The following is a 13,884-nucleotide window of genomic DNA, read 5'->3' on the forward strand; positions in this document are numbered from 1 at the left end:
TTTTCCTTCTTTGAGACACTAGAATTCTCATTTTAGATGCAAAATATTTTCTTCCATTATTACTATATATAAAGGCCGACGACCTTCGCTGCTCCCTTGTTGCTTTCGTCAATGTTAACGTGCATGAACAGTACACATGAACAATGCACCATTTTTTCTTTTTCGGATTATAAAAATTTCTCATACTATTTTTCAAAGAATTTGATGGTAATTTCTCACATTAGATCGTCGGTTTTCGTAGTAATTTATCACGCTAGCAATATTTAAATACTTTGACAGTAGATAGTCGGTTAAAATTGTTAGCTTTTGTAATAATTTACCGTGTTAACAATATATCACTTATTTTTTGCAAGGCGGTAACTGCCTATAATTTCCAAAACAATTTCTCAGTGCAATTCATAAACGTCAACAGTAATTTTCCGGTGTCAACTCTGAAATAGATCATTAATTTTGCCAGTAATTTTTTGCAAGGCGGCAACTACCTATATTTTTCTAGAAAGCAATTTCCCAGTAGATATCTTGAGCATTGTTAACTATGAAACACGCTGCTAACTACCTACCAATATTTATTTATGGCCGCATATTTCTCCACCGTCATTTTGCAACGACGCATAAGGGTAATAGTTTTTACACGAACCTTCAGCCTCAACCGTGGTTCTGGATAGTAATTAGCCGATATTTTCTTAGTGCTGTATAATTCTTGAACGGTGATTCAAAGTAAAATCCAACATCCGCCCCCTCTTTTACTCGAGGAAAATAACCGTTGTGTTCTTCTACGGTAACATCGAAAAACTATACTTACTTCACCATAAGTCACATTTTCACATGGATGACCTTCTTCTACGGTAACTTTAGAAAGATAGATTTACTCCATCACCCGTTGCCTCTTTCGGCCGAAGAAATACTACCATTTCCTTTTGTAGCAACACCGAAAACAAAAGCACTCCACCATCCGCCGCCCATTTCGCCGGCACTTTGCGGTACATCAGAACCTTATTTCTACAATATTTTAACCAACGATCTAGAAACAAAAGCACTCCACCATCTGCCGCCTATTTCACTAGCACTTCGCGGTACTTCAGCAACCCGGATATTGTATTATTTTTACAAAATTGTAACCAACGATCTTGATACCAAGGGCGCAGTCCAGTTTTAGATGTTTTTTCAGCTGTTTTTGAAAAGGAATCCCGCACTTTTAAACTTATAAATCGTCGTTTTATAAAAAGAATGCCACGCAATAGACAACACGAGCGCGGGCGTGCCGCGAACTTCCTAGTGTCGCTTTGATGCGTCCCGCCTCACAGTGCAGTGTAAAGATGGGAAAGCAAGGCCAGTGATACGTTGCCTCTCACGGTGGACTGGACTGGCAGCTCCAACTTTAACACGGTTCTCCTTTTCTTTTTTCCACACTGCACAGCAGGAACACACCTCGTGTCACGCGGCTCGAGCCTCGAGTTGTCCCAAAAGGACAATGCGTACGCCGAACAAAAGCGGAACAGTAAATTACTTGCTCCGAGTGTTGATGCTGCGACCAAAGTGGCTGGATATGATGGCTTAAAAGTGCTCAAAGTGGTCTAATCTTTACGTGCACTGTAATCTAATCTAATCTAATCTAGTACTGCTCCACTCTGTACCGTAGTGCTCGATGTGGTGCCGGCCGTTTCACGCGCCACCTCCCTCCCAATGCCCATGCATGCATGTCCCACCATGAGATGTGTTTGCACGAAGCTTTGGCTTGATCGTCGACGTACGCGATGGTCAGCAGAGGCGGCCGGGATGGAGCGCTCGTCGCCGTGTCGGTCATGCGCGCGAGTGAGGTTGAAGACAACACCTCTGTCGCGGTTTCCGCCTCGGCGACTCGACGAAAGCTTACGCGGGCTGGACTAGTTCGGCTGTTTCGTGGGCTAGTGCTGGACTGGTTTTTGGGCTAGTTCTGTCTTGGAATAGTAGAATAGTTTCCAAGTATGTCGATAAAAGATACAAGTTTCTAAAGGTTTTATCTCTCTAACTATGAGGATATAAATCACTTCAAGGTATGAGAATAGTAGGGATTCTAGGCTGAATAATATTTTATGTTATAGGATTGTTCTCACCACTACTTCTATCTACTTTCTTTGCCTAGTGGAAAACTTCTACAATGATCAAGGTATGCCACAAGCTTCCATATGAATGCTTTTATCGTAATATGCGATCATTAAACTTTTCTACTCTTTATTTATGCAGGATGATGTATGCTTATCAAACTAATCTTTCCTAGATAACTTATTCACCTATATCCATTAAAATATAAGCATGTACTTGACATAATTAACTCACTCCTCAACTATTCTCTCTTTCATTCTCCTCCGACTAAAATTACTTCTAAATTTTAAAGGACTCACACTTAGGCTTCTCACATTCCTTTAATAGAGATAGGCTCGGATGTTCATGTTACTTATGATAAATCCTAGTTCACTAGGGTGCTAACTTAACTCAACAGTAATCCCACTCAATATTCTATGGTCAACACAAATGGGGATGATCACGGTTTTGGTTTCCTAAAGGCATAACTAATGAAGTATGGCTCTCACCTCCTAGAATAAGTGCGTGCTCAAACAACTAGAATGTGACACTTAACTTTTATTGGATTGCATAAGCATGGCTAATGGCAGTGTTTATAATATCCTCTCAAGGTTTCTTTGATCATATAGGCCTATTCCACTGGGATATTCACTTTGGCTCATAGGAGCATTTGCTCCCATTATGTGAATCAACATTTCGAAGTGTCAACAAATTCTAAAATAAAATTTTACATGTACATCAACACATTTTATGTTCTTACACAAGTTTTAAAAAGAAACTAAAAAAATTTGTGGCTCCTGTAAAAAAGACAAATTTTGATGCTATAACATGACTACGTACAGGACATTTTTTTGTCTTTTTTGTACACGCCACATAAAATGTTGTTTCTTCACGAAAACTTGTGCACTAACATAGAATGTCATGACGTACACCAAAAAAATTATATCAGAATTTTATGTCATGTTTAAAATTATTTTTTAATTATTTTGTATAATGGGAGCATTTGCTCCTATGAGCCAAAACGCCTCATGATTCCCGTTACACTTGGTTAGGCAAAGTCCATTGTTAATCAGGAATAATCTTGTTCTACAAATTTTATTTTAGATTTCATATTCCTTAAAGGAACTTATTTTTACTTACCTCCACTTGATTCCCTAAGATTACTCACTAACTACCTTAGTTTGGAATCATTTGCTATTTACTTCTTAAATTCAAGAATATTTTTATATTCCATTTAAGATTGGGTTACCTCAGCAAGTCATCACCTTCTAAGGGAACTACTACCTCCATACCGGTTAACAGGAGTATTACGCACTTCGAGAAAAACTTTGGCTACTAATTTGCTCAACAAAAATATATGATATATACCACAAAAATTATACCATTGGATTCATGTTCAAAACAAGTTTCTAATGATAAACTTTTTGTGATATATATCTTATTTTTTGTTGACAAAATAAGTACTCAAAGATCTTCCTCGAAATAAGTAAAACCCCTATAAACCGGTATGTAGGGAGTAGATGATTTCCTAAAGTTGTAACTCACGAAGTTAGTAATATCTCTTGAATATGTATAGATCTCCCTTCTAATGCTTGGTATAAATAGATTTAGAAAAAGAATAATGGAATAGACCAAGATTAGATAATCGAACTTGTGTTGGTTTCATTATCATGGGTTCAAGAACCGAGTCTAAGAATTACCATGGTGGTCTTGGTAAGAATAAATATTTACTAATAAAAGTATATGTTGAAGGCGGTATTTTATTCCAAGTTAACCTCAGCTAACTCTCGTAAACTATAACTACACAAAAAGGTTTTAGCAAATGTCATATTGAAGTTTATTGCACTTGACTTGATGATCTGCTTCAGTTCCATCAATTCAAGTGGAATTTCAATCACTTTGACAAGTTTTAATCAGAAGCACGAAATTTTCGAGATTTTATATGCATGAATGCATTTGCTGGAAATTTGTACCCGTTACACGCATCATGATTGAAGTTTTGTTGGAATCCAACCCGAGCCATTCTAGGACAACTTTTGCAGCCAACCGATGGATCGTCTCAGTGCATGCTTAACCATGGACACAGCCAGCCGGTACGTACGATAATCTAGCGTCATGTGGCAATAAACGACCTAGTGATAAGCTTTTTCTCTAAGATTGCCTCAGTAGTTTGGTGTGAGTGCTTAGATCGGTGCAAATCCCATTGAATGTCTGGTGGGCCGCTGTTGTAACATACGGCCCATTTATGTTGTGGTGGTTGGCGACTTGAGTAAATTGGTGTGCCGACACAAGTCACACATGAATATTAGCTTTGGAAGTGGCATTGCACATATATTTTCATAAGCATGGGTTGATGCTTGCATAAGCATGGATAATGGTAGGGCTTACAATATCCTCTCAACGATTCTTTGATCATATAGGCTTAATTTCCACTTGGCTAATCAAGGTCCATTGTTAATCAAGAATAATCTAGTTCTACAACTTTTATTTTAGAATCCATATTCTCCAAAGGAACTTGTTATTACTTGTCTTCAATGGATTCCCTAAGATACTCACTGACTACCTTATTTTGGAATCATTTGTTATTTATTTCTTAAATTCAAGGATATTTTTATAATCCATTTAAGATTGGGTTACCTCACTGAGTCACCAACTTATAAGGGAACTAGATGATTTCCTAAAGCTCTAACTCACGAGTTAGTAATAGCTATTGAATATGTACATATCACCCTGCTGATGTTTGGCATAAATATATTTGGCTAGAGAAGAATGAAATAGATCAAGATTGGATAATAGAAGTTGTTTTGGTTTACTTATCATGGGTTCAAGAATTGAGTTTAAGAATTACAATGATGGTCATGGTAGGAATAAATATTGACTAATAAAAGGATGTGTTGAAAATGGTATTTTATTCCAGATTAATCTCGGCCAACTCTCATAAACAATCTCTACACAAAACAAGTGTTTTAACAAAGGTCACATTGAAGTTTATAGTGCTTAACTTAATGGTCTGCTTGAGTTTCATCAACTCAAGTGAAATTTCAATCACTTTGTCAAGTTTTAATCAAAAGCGTGAAGTTTACGAGATTTTCTATGCATGAATGCAGTTCACACATATGTATCCTTCCTATTTCTAGTCTCTAATCATGTGATGTTAGAACAACCCTGAAACATCGGCGGCACTATGGCTGGTTGTATCATGTATGCATTTGCAGAAGGTGAACCGGCTTAAACTGTGGATACCGGTCAGTTAATACTTAGTTTTTTCTTTCACATTTTCAGTCTTACCTCGAGAGCTAGTATAAAATATAGAACTAGCCCAAACTGATTTGCAAACTTGGTTGTGTGCATTTGTTGGAATTCTATTCCTATTACATGCACCATGCTTAAAGTTTTCTCTTAATCCAACCCCAACCCTTCCAGGACAGCTTTTGCAGCCAGCTGATGGATCATCACACTGCATGCTTAACCATGGACACCGTTGTAAGGGTACATTGCTCCTAATTATGTTTTTGCTAATTAATAGCAATCCTCTACGGACTAATGTTTTCGTTATGTTTATATGAAGGAATATTCCATTGGTATTTCTTGAACTCCATATGTTGGATTCAAGTGTGGATGCCATGAATATAATGTTATACCTTTGGTATTGGTATCAAGATCATCGATTTAAAGAGAAGAATATGATATGATCAAGAAGAATAAGTGAAGATGGAGTTCTTGTTTGGAACTCAAGTTAGCCATGCTCTAGCTTATGTGTTAAGCAATGAATGATCAAGATACTATGATAGAGCATGAATAGATACAAGGTTGACCAAGACTAAGAGTGAAGATTGAATTCAAGTTGGTTAACAAATGAAGCATAAAGGTTGTACCACATTTGATCATGTGACCTTGTGGGTGGTAAGCCTTGTCAATTATGCTTCATGAGCTAACCCATTTTATATGTGCATTTGTGTTGTCTATGTGGGTTAGAAATCTTGCCATGGGCATGAATCAAGAATATGATCTCATATATCCCATGAGAGGATGGTGACAAGGTATTAACTTGTCAATGCCTATGGATTGTAGGCTAGGGTTTAGTTAGAAGTAGAGGGCAAGTAGATCTCGAAGGTTTCAGCCGAAAAGTACTCGACGATTATGAAAACTAGGGTTTGTAAACAATGATTCGATGATTTCTGCGTCCCTCGACTCCCCCTTATATAGGAGGCGGAGCCGAGGGATTCGTGCCGTACAAGTTACAAAGTCCGAGAAGGTTTCTAACTCATCCCGCAAGATTACAAATAAGACTTTCTATTACAACTCTAGCTTTCCTTAATAATATCTTGGGCTTCCGAATCTTCTTATTCTTCGGGTAGTGGGCCTTCAGTAAACCCCGGGTACTATCTTCGGCAGGCCCATTTGGGATGCCTATGTCAGTAGCCCCCGAGATTTTGCTTGAATCGCAGAGTTAAAGGAAAATCTCCACTGTTTATTTTTATTCGACAACTTCAACTTCTCTATATTTCTTCTCATAAATTTCTATATTGTACAGGGATAATGGTAGTTGGGGCTAGTTCATCTGACGGATCAGGTACTAGTTAACTGCTCTCGTGGCGATCCGCAAAAACCTACTTCAAGATCACGTCCCTGGACATGACCTCGGGATACTGGTGTAAACGTCGACAGGTGCCGCTTAAGGTCTTACCATTCTGTCGAGTCCCAGTAAAATTTATCGGGTACCTAACGCGTCCGTTAGGATTTTTCTTCGTATCTGTTGATACGGATAAAAGTAGCAGAGCGCAGTCTTCGGCGATGCCACGCCCAGCAGAACGGATCTGGGGTCTTACCTTCGCAAATTTACGGCATTCAGAAATTGATCGCAACTTTGGCGTTCTGAGAATATATTGTCGAGTGCTTTTTCGGCTGTTGGAATGGCACATTTTTTCGAGTTAAAGATGACTTATATTGCTCTCCCGATGGGAGTATATGCAGAGTTATTTATAACTCGAAATATACTCTTTTGCTATGCTATCTTTCTTTTTGCTCTTTCATTCTTTTCTCGTCTTCTCTTTTTTTTTTATGATTTCATCGGGCACGCGAGCAGCGTTCCCGATGGGAGTAGCCCCCGAGGCTACAGCCAAGGACTTGTACTTGGTTGTAGGCTCCACGCCTTTTGCCGCTATATTTTCTTTTTATCTCCCGAAATTTTATAATTCCTCGGGTGCGCGAACAGCGCTCCCGATGGGAGTAGCCCCCGAGGCTATGAGCAAATATTTTGTATTTGATCATAGGCTCACACCATTTCTATTTTGTCTTTCCGGACCTTTTTTCTTTTTTCCAAAGTAGCCCCCGAGCATTTGATCAAAAACTTGTATTTGATCAAAGGCTCAGCATTATTTTTCCATGTCGCCTTTTATGAAGCTGTGTAGTCAAATTTTTCCTTCTGCCAAGGTGACGTTATTGCTGACGATAGCCACGATTGCTAGTCAGTAATTTGCGACAAGTCTGCTCTCGCTGCCATGCGGGCCCAATTGATCCACTTTCTTGACACGTCGTGCAAGTGGGGGACACACGTCCTCCGCTTTTTCTGGCGCACGCACCGTAACTTCCCCAACGTTAAGTTACTTTTTTACCCTTGTTGCCACATGGCTATCATCTGTCACACATGTTCCTTATCCAACGGTTCGTCGTTTCGCCGCACCCTTATATAAGATCATCGTCTTCCTCCTTGAGCACTTCCGCTCGCGCCGTCCTCCTTTTCTCATCTGCAAATTCCCTCCTGCGATCCACAACCTCCTAAGCTCCTCGCTTCCAAGCTGCAAACCCTGCGCCATTGTTGATGCCACCGCGTCGATTGACAAGGCACAGCACGCCGGAATCCTCCATGGCCGCCGTGGATCTTGGGGCGGTGGAGTGGGAAAGATCGAAAATTTCCACTCAAGACGTCAACATGCTGAAGAAACTGGGGATCAGCAAGAAACCCAAGGCATTGTGCTTTCCCAGTGAGGAGAGCTACCCAACCCCTCCAATGGGGTACCGGGTAAGTTTTGTCGACCACCTCATCCGCGGTCTTTCCGCCCCTATTCATCCTTTTCTCCGCGGACTGCTCTTTGTCTATGGTTTGCAACTCCACCACCTCACGCCAAATTCAATCCTCCACATCTCCATTTTCCTCACTTTGTGTGAGGCCTTCCTTGGCGTCCAGCCTAACTGGGCGCTATGGAAGCGCATTTTCTTCTGCCGCCGTAATGGCTCTCCCAATGTCGCCTATAATATAGGCGGCGTTGTAATCTCTGTTCGGCCCACTGTTGACTACTTCGACGTCAAGCTTCCTGACTCAGTTCAAGGATGGCGCAAGAAGTGGTTGTACATTCAGGAGGAGAACCATGGATGTGCGGAGGACAACATCCCTCCTTTTGATGGCGCCGAGAAAATCTTTCGCCGCCGCTCCTGGGACGCGGAGGCTACCGAAGAAGAAAGGGCGTCGACAGAAACCTTGATGGCTCGTATCCACGAGTTGCAAAATACTCGCGGCAAAGAGTTATCGGGTATCCAAATCACTGCATACTTTCTTAGGACTAGAGTGCAGCCGCTTCAGGCTCGCAAATATCCTCTCTGGAAATATGCCGGCGACAAGGACGTAGATCGGCTGTCGGTGAATTTGGAAGTCAAGGATTTAGAAAGACTTGTCCGAAAAATTTCATCTCTCAGCAAAAAAGATGCTGTCCCTTCTTCTTGCCGTGTGACGCCTTTCAGCGCCGCCAATCCACTTCCCGAGGTAATCTTTGTCTATTGTCTTGTTGTTGCTTTGCTATCTTTTTTGTAACTTCATTTCTGACATCTCTCCCTGTTTTATTTTGCACAGAATCATCCAGACCTTGTCTCGCTTCCTCCTCTTCCTGAAGGTGGAGAAGTCGAAGAAAGAGCCATTCTCACTGATGACAATCAAGAAGCTCCATCTTTTGTGAATGAACCCGTAGATTCTCGAAAATCTGCGGGATCTTCCGAAGGCACTGCGTCGGCACTATCTCCTCCTCCCGCTGTTTCCCCAAAAGGCAAAAGGAAGAGGAATGACGTCGAAGATTCCGGCACTTCCAAAGCCGAAGAAGTTGATCCTTCTTGTCAGAAGGAATCTTATGATCCATATCTCGCATCCCTCGTCAGCTCGTAAGTCACCTTGATTTCCCCTTATTTCTGTAGTCGAAGTTTTTTGTCTCATCTTGCTTTTTATGCTGTCAATCTTTAATCGCAGTGATGATGAGGAAGAAGTACCAACTCGTGACGTGGCTCCTCGAACGAGCGCGTCACGTACTTTACTTGTTTCGGAGACACTAGTTGAAGGAGAAGAATCCTCGCCTCCTCAACAAAACGTCGTCACCACCACTCCTCCTTCAAGCCCCCTTGCTCCTTCACCAAAAAGGACAAGGGTTGAAACGATCATCGAACCTGCCCCCCAATTGGGTAGCTCTTCTACTCCGCTCTTGGATGATGTAAGTTTTTTAATTTTCTTGCCAGTATCTATATTTCCTCTGTTTACTTCTTTTTGTGCCTTCAAATTTTTCTCACACCGATATTTTCTTTCTCTGTTCTTCCTTGACAGCCCATGATCAAAGAGCTTGTTCGCATTGGATCCCAATTCATTGGGTACCGTGAATATGCCAGCAGAACTGAAGGTAATAACTTTTTTGCTGTCATTGTTTCTGACTCCGTGCTCCTGTTTTTTGTCGCAATTTTGACCTTTCTTTTCTATTTCGACAGAGAAACTTGCAGAGGCCAACAAGCTTGCCGACACTCTTGCTCAAAAACTGAAGAAAATTGAAGCGGCTCGCAAGAAAGCTGAACTTGTTGCTAGCGAAGCCAAAGCAGAGGCTAATGAAGCCAAGGCGAAAGCTGCTAGTGTCGAGGAACTGCAGAAGAGACTTGAAGTTGCTGAAGCTGCTTTAAACGAGCACAAAGCCGCACAGGACACCCGTGAAAAGGGAATCCTCAAGCGTTTGAACACGCAAAATCGTCGCTTCCTCGGTAACTTTGTTGATCCCTTCTATTTTTCTTAAGACTTGCTTTCTTTTGTTTTTACTTGCTGTCGACTAACATATAATTTCTATGGCAGGTCAAACAAGCCAAGATTTTGACCTTGAGAATCCCACCAATGATCCTCTGCTTGACGCACTTTCTTATCTGGAGTTTCATGGCCAAGAAATTCGCGAAGGCGTGGTGAATGCTGACGCAGGATTGTCGAAGTTGTTTCCCTACTTCTTCCCGAAGAAAGAGGATCCTAAGACTTTCCTTGCCCTTGCCAAGGACTTCAATCCGCCAGAGGATCTTGGACTGAAGATGCGCCAGGAGAACATGAAGGTTGCTGTTGAAAATACTGTTGCCTTGGTCGCTGACAGCCAACAAACTGTTGACTGGATGAAGGTTGGCGACACCGAGCAGATAGAGCAAACAAAATGGCGGTCTTTGATCAAGGCAGCCAAGCCCAATACGAAGAAAATTCTGGCCTATCTCGGGATCAAGCCATCTTCAACTCCTAGCTCATCGAGGCCGGAGGTCTAATTGCATGCCTCTCTGTTTTTTGCTTTCTCTGTCTCTTTTGCCCTTGTCGCCAATTTAGCTGTGGCGACAATTATCCTGGTAGTCCTTTTGGAGAAACTTCTTTTGTAATGTCTATGTAAATTTTTCTAGAAATTAATGAAATTCCCTCTGGCACTATCATTGATCCTGGCGCTTTCTTTTCCAGTTAATATTTGATAACTATTCGACCAATCCTTGCTCTGTCGATGCTTCACCTGCTTCTTCCTTCTCGAAGAAAATGCTAATCGATGATAACCCCCTCGAAGGTTCTTCAAGCAAACATTTGTCGGAAGATTTGCAAGAACTTCGACAACAACTTCAATCCATGAAGAAACAAACTCTTGCGATGATGGAAAATTCTCGACAAGCATCCGAGAGAGAGAAAATTGCTCTTCAACAGGCAAAAGAAGCCATCGCTGCGAAGGATGTCATTGTTGTCGAGGCTGCTGAAACTTCTTCTCGCGAGAATTATATGCTTCAGCTAATGACTGATGCCAGTTTGGACATGACAGGTATGTTTCCTGCTCGTAACCGTGTTGGATGTTGTTCTTCGCTATTCGTTCCTTGATATTTTGTTTGCTGTGCCAGGCTCGTTTCTGGATACTGCTGCCGAAGACCAACGTGTTGAAGCTCGAACCACTGTTTTGCTGAGACTGGCTGCGCAACATGGATCTAACTTTTGGGTTACTCCTGAGCGCACCCGCCAAATCGTCAGATTTCAAGATCGCGCGGCTCAGGTCCGTGACTTCCTTGACTTCTGTACGAAGACTTTATTCTTAGTTTATGGAACCATGTTCCCTCGGAACAAAATGCCAGAGACCCTTCCAGCTTTAATGGAAAAATTTCGAGATGCTCCTCGAATCCATGGCTTTGTGCGGGCTCAACTTTCTGCTGGCGCAAGATTTGCCATGATGATGATAAAAATTTGCCATCCAAAATTGCCCATAGATCAAATTGTTCCTACTTGCCTGGCGAAGATGGCAAAGAAAAAGAGAAATATGGGCAAGATTGACGATTTGGTGACTCCTGTTGCCGAAGATATGATGGATGAACTTCTTCGGATGGATTCTGAGTTCTTCGTGAAGGGAAGCTATGCTGAGCATAGTACTCGTCCTTCTACTGAGCGAATAACCATAGATCATGTGCTAGGTTTCCCTTGAAAACTTTTTCCTCTTCTTGCTGTATTTCCATCATTGATACATCTTTGTGTATTTGTAAACACAATCTATATTGTAAAGCTGTTATCTCTGTATTTTTTCTATTTTTGATCACCGAGCCCCCGAGCTTTTGGCTGGAGTTTATACTGTTTTGCTATCTCGAAGGTTTTCCCTCCTGTCATAATAAGATATCTTTGTTTTTTCATTGATGGGTTAGAAGCCCCCGAGTGTCGTGGTGTCGAAGTTCTATATTTTTGTTGCGAGGTTCTTGGACCAAGGCAGTAAGATTTTGACGAGTACCCTATATTTATAATTGTTAGCTTCCGATGTTTATATTTGGCGAGGTATTAGTGTACCAAGGCGAAATATTTCGGTAAGTTTAGTTTGTCTATATTGTACGTATTTTGAGACTTTGAAGGCGTTGAGCCCCCGAGCGTGTCGAAGAATAAGAAGTATATCTCCACTATCTTTATTATATTGCAGCACCGCGAGCCCGCCTCATTAAAAACCTTTCCGGCCCCACTCGGTGCCCCGAAAAGGAAAAGAGTGCGTCTGAAAACTCGCGGGCGTTTCAGTACATTGTATTTTTACAGAGGAGGACTATATTTCAACTCTAGGCGTAGAACCGCCTGAGCTGCGCCACGTTCCAGGGGTTTTTCTCGGGAGCCCCTGTCTTCTTGTCCTTGATCCTGTATGCTCCTCCGTCGATGACTTCTGTGACGACGTAAGGCCCCAACCATGGTGATTCGAGCTTCTCAGTACTTTTTTGATTTAACCGCAAGACCAAATCCCCAACTTGAAAAGATCTTGGTCTTAACCGTCGACTGTGGTAGTTTTTGAGGTCTTGCTGGTATTTGGTGACTCGTGAAAGTACTTCGTCGCGAGCTTCGTCGAGTGCGTCCATATCATCCTCCTGAGCGTTTTGTGATGTTTCTTCGTCATACTCTGTTACCCTTGGAGAATCATGCTCTATTTCAATTGGTAGTACTGCTTCGGCTCCGTGGACGAGAAAAAACGGAGTTTCTTGTGTCGCCGTATTTGGTGTTGTTCGGATGCTCCACAAAACACTTGGCAATTCCTCTGGCCAAGTATGTCGAGCTTTTTCAAGCGGTCCTAGCAGGCGCTTTTTGAGGCCGTTGCAGATGATACCATTGGCTTTCTCGACTTGTCCGTTAGTTTGCGGGTGTCCAACTGACGCAAAGTGCAATTTGATGCCTACTTCTGCGCAGTATTCCTTGAATTCCTTGGATGTGAAGTTTGAACCATTATCTGTAACAATGCTATGAGGCACCCCAAACCGAAAAACGAGGCCTTTCACAAACTTTATTGCCGACGCTGCATCTGGTGAATTTATTGGCTTCGCTTCTACCCACTTGGTGAATTTGTCGACAGCGACCAGCAAGTACTCATATCCTCCAGGCGAAGCTTTGTGCAACTTGCCCACCATATCGAGTCCCCATTGGGCAAAGGGCCATGACAATGGTATTGGTGTTAGTTCTGCCGCTGGAGAGTGAGGTTTTGCAGCAAACCTTTGACACGCGTCGCAGGTTCGTACTATTTCCTTGGCATCCTCGATTGCTGTCAACCAATAGAATCCTGCCCGAAAAACCTTGGCTGCAATAGCTCGACTACTTGCGTGGTGGCCACATATTCCTTCGTGTACATCCTTCAGAATTATTCTTCCTTCTTCGGGTGTGACACACCTTTGCAGGACGCCTGAAATACTTCGCTTGTATAATTCCCCTTTGATCACTGTGAAAGCTTTGGATCGTCGAATAACTCGCCTTGCCTCAACTGGATCATCGGGTATTTCTTTCCTGAGGATGTATGATATATATGCTTGCATCCAAGGAATTTGTACCATCATCACAAGCTCTTGGTCCTCTTCATCCTCCGTGGTTTCTTTGAGGGGCGTCGAAGTTTTCTCTTCTTTTGTTTTTTTCTGCACCTTTTTTGGCTTCGTGGATCTCTCCGCTATTTCTTCCCAAAATACTCCTGGCGGGATTGGGAGGCACTGCGACCCGATGTTTGCGAGAACGTCGGCTTCATCATTGCTCAATCTACTGATGTGATTTACCTCGCATCCATCAAACAGCTTCTCGAGCTCATT

This window comes from Lolium perenne, chromosome 2 (assembly GCF_019359855.2).
Source record: "Lolium perenne isolate Kyuss_39 chromosome 2, Kyuss_2.0, whole genome shotgun sequence".
In the NCBI taxonomy this organism is placed as follows: domain Eukaryota; kingdom Viridiplantae; phylum Streptophyta; class Magnoliopsida; order Poales; family Poaceae; genus Lolium; species Lolium perenne.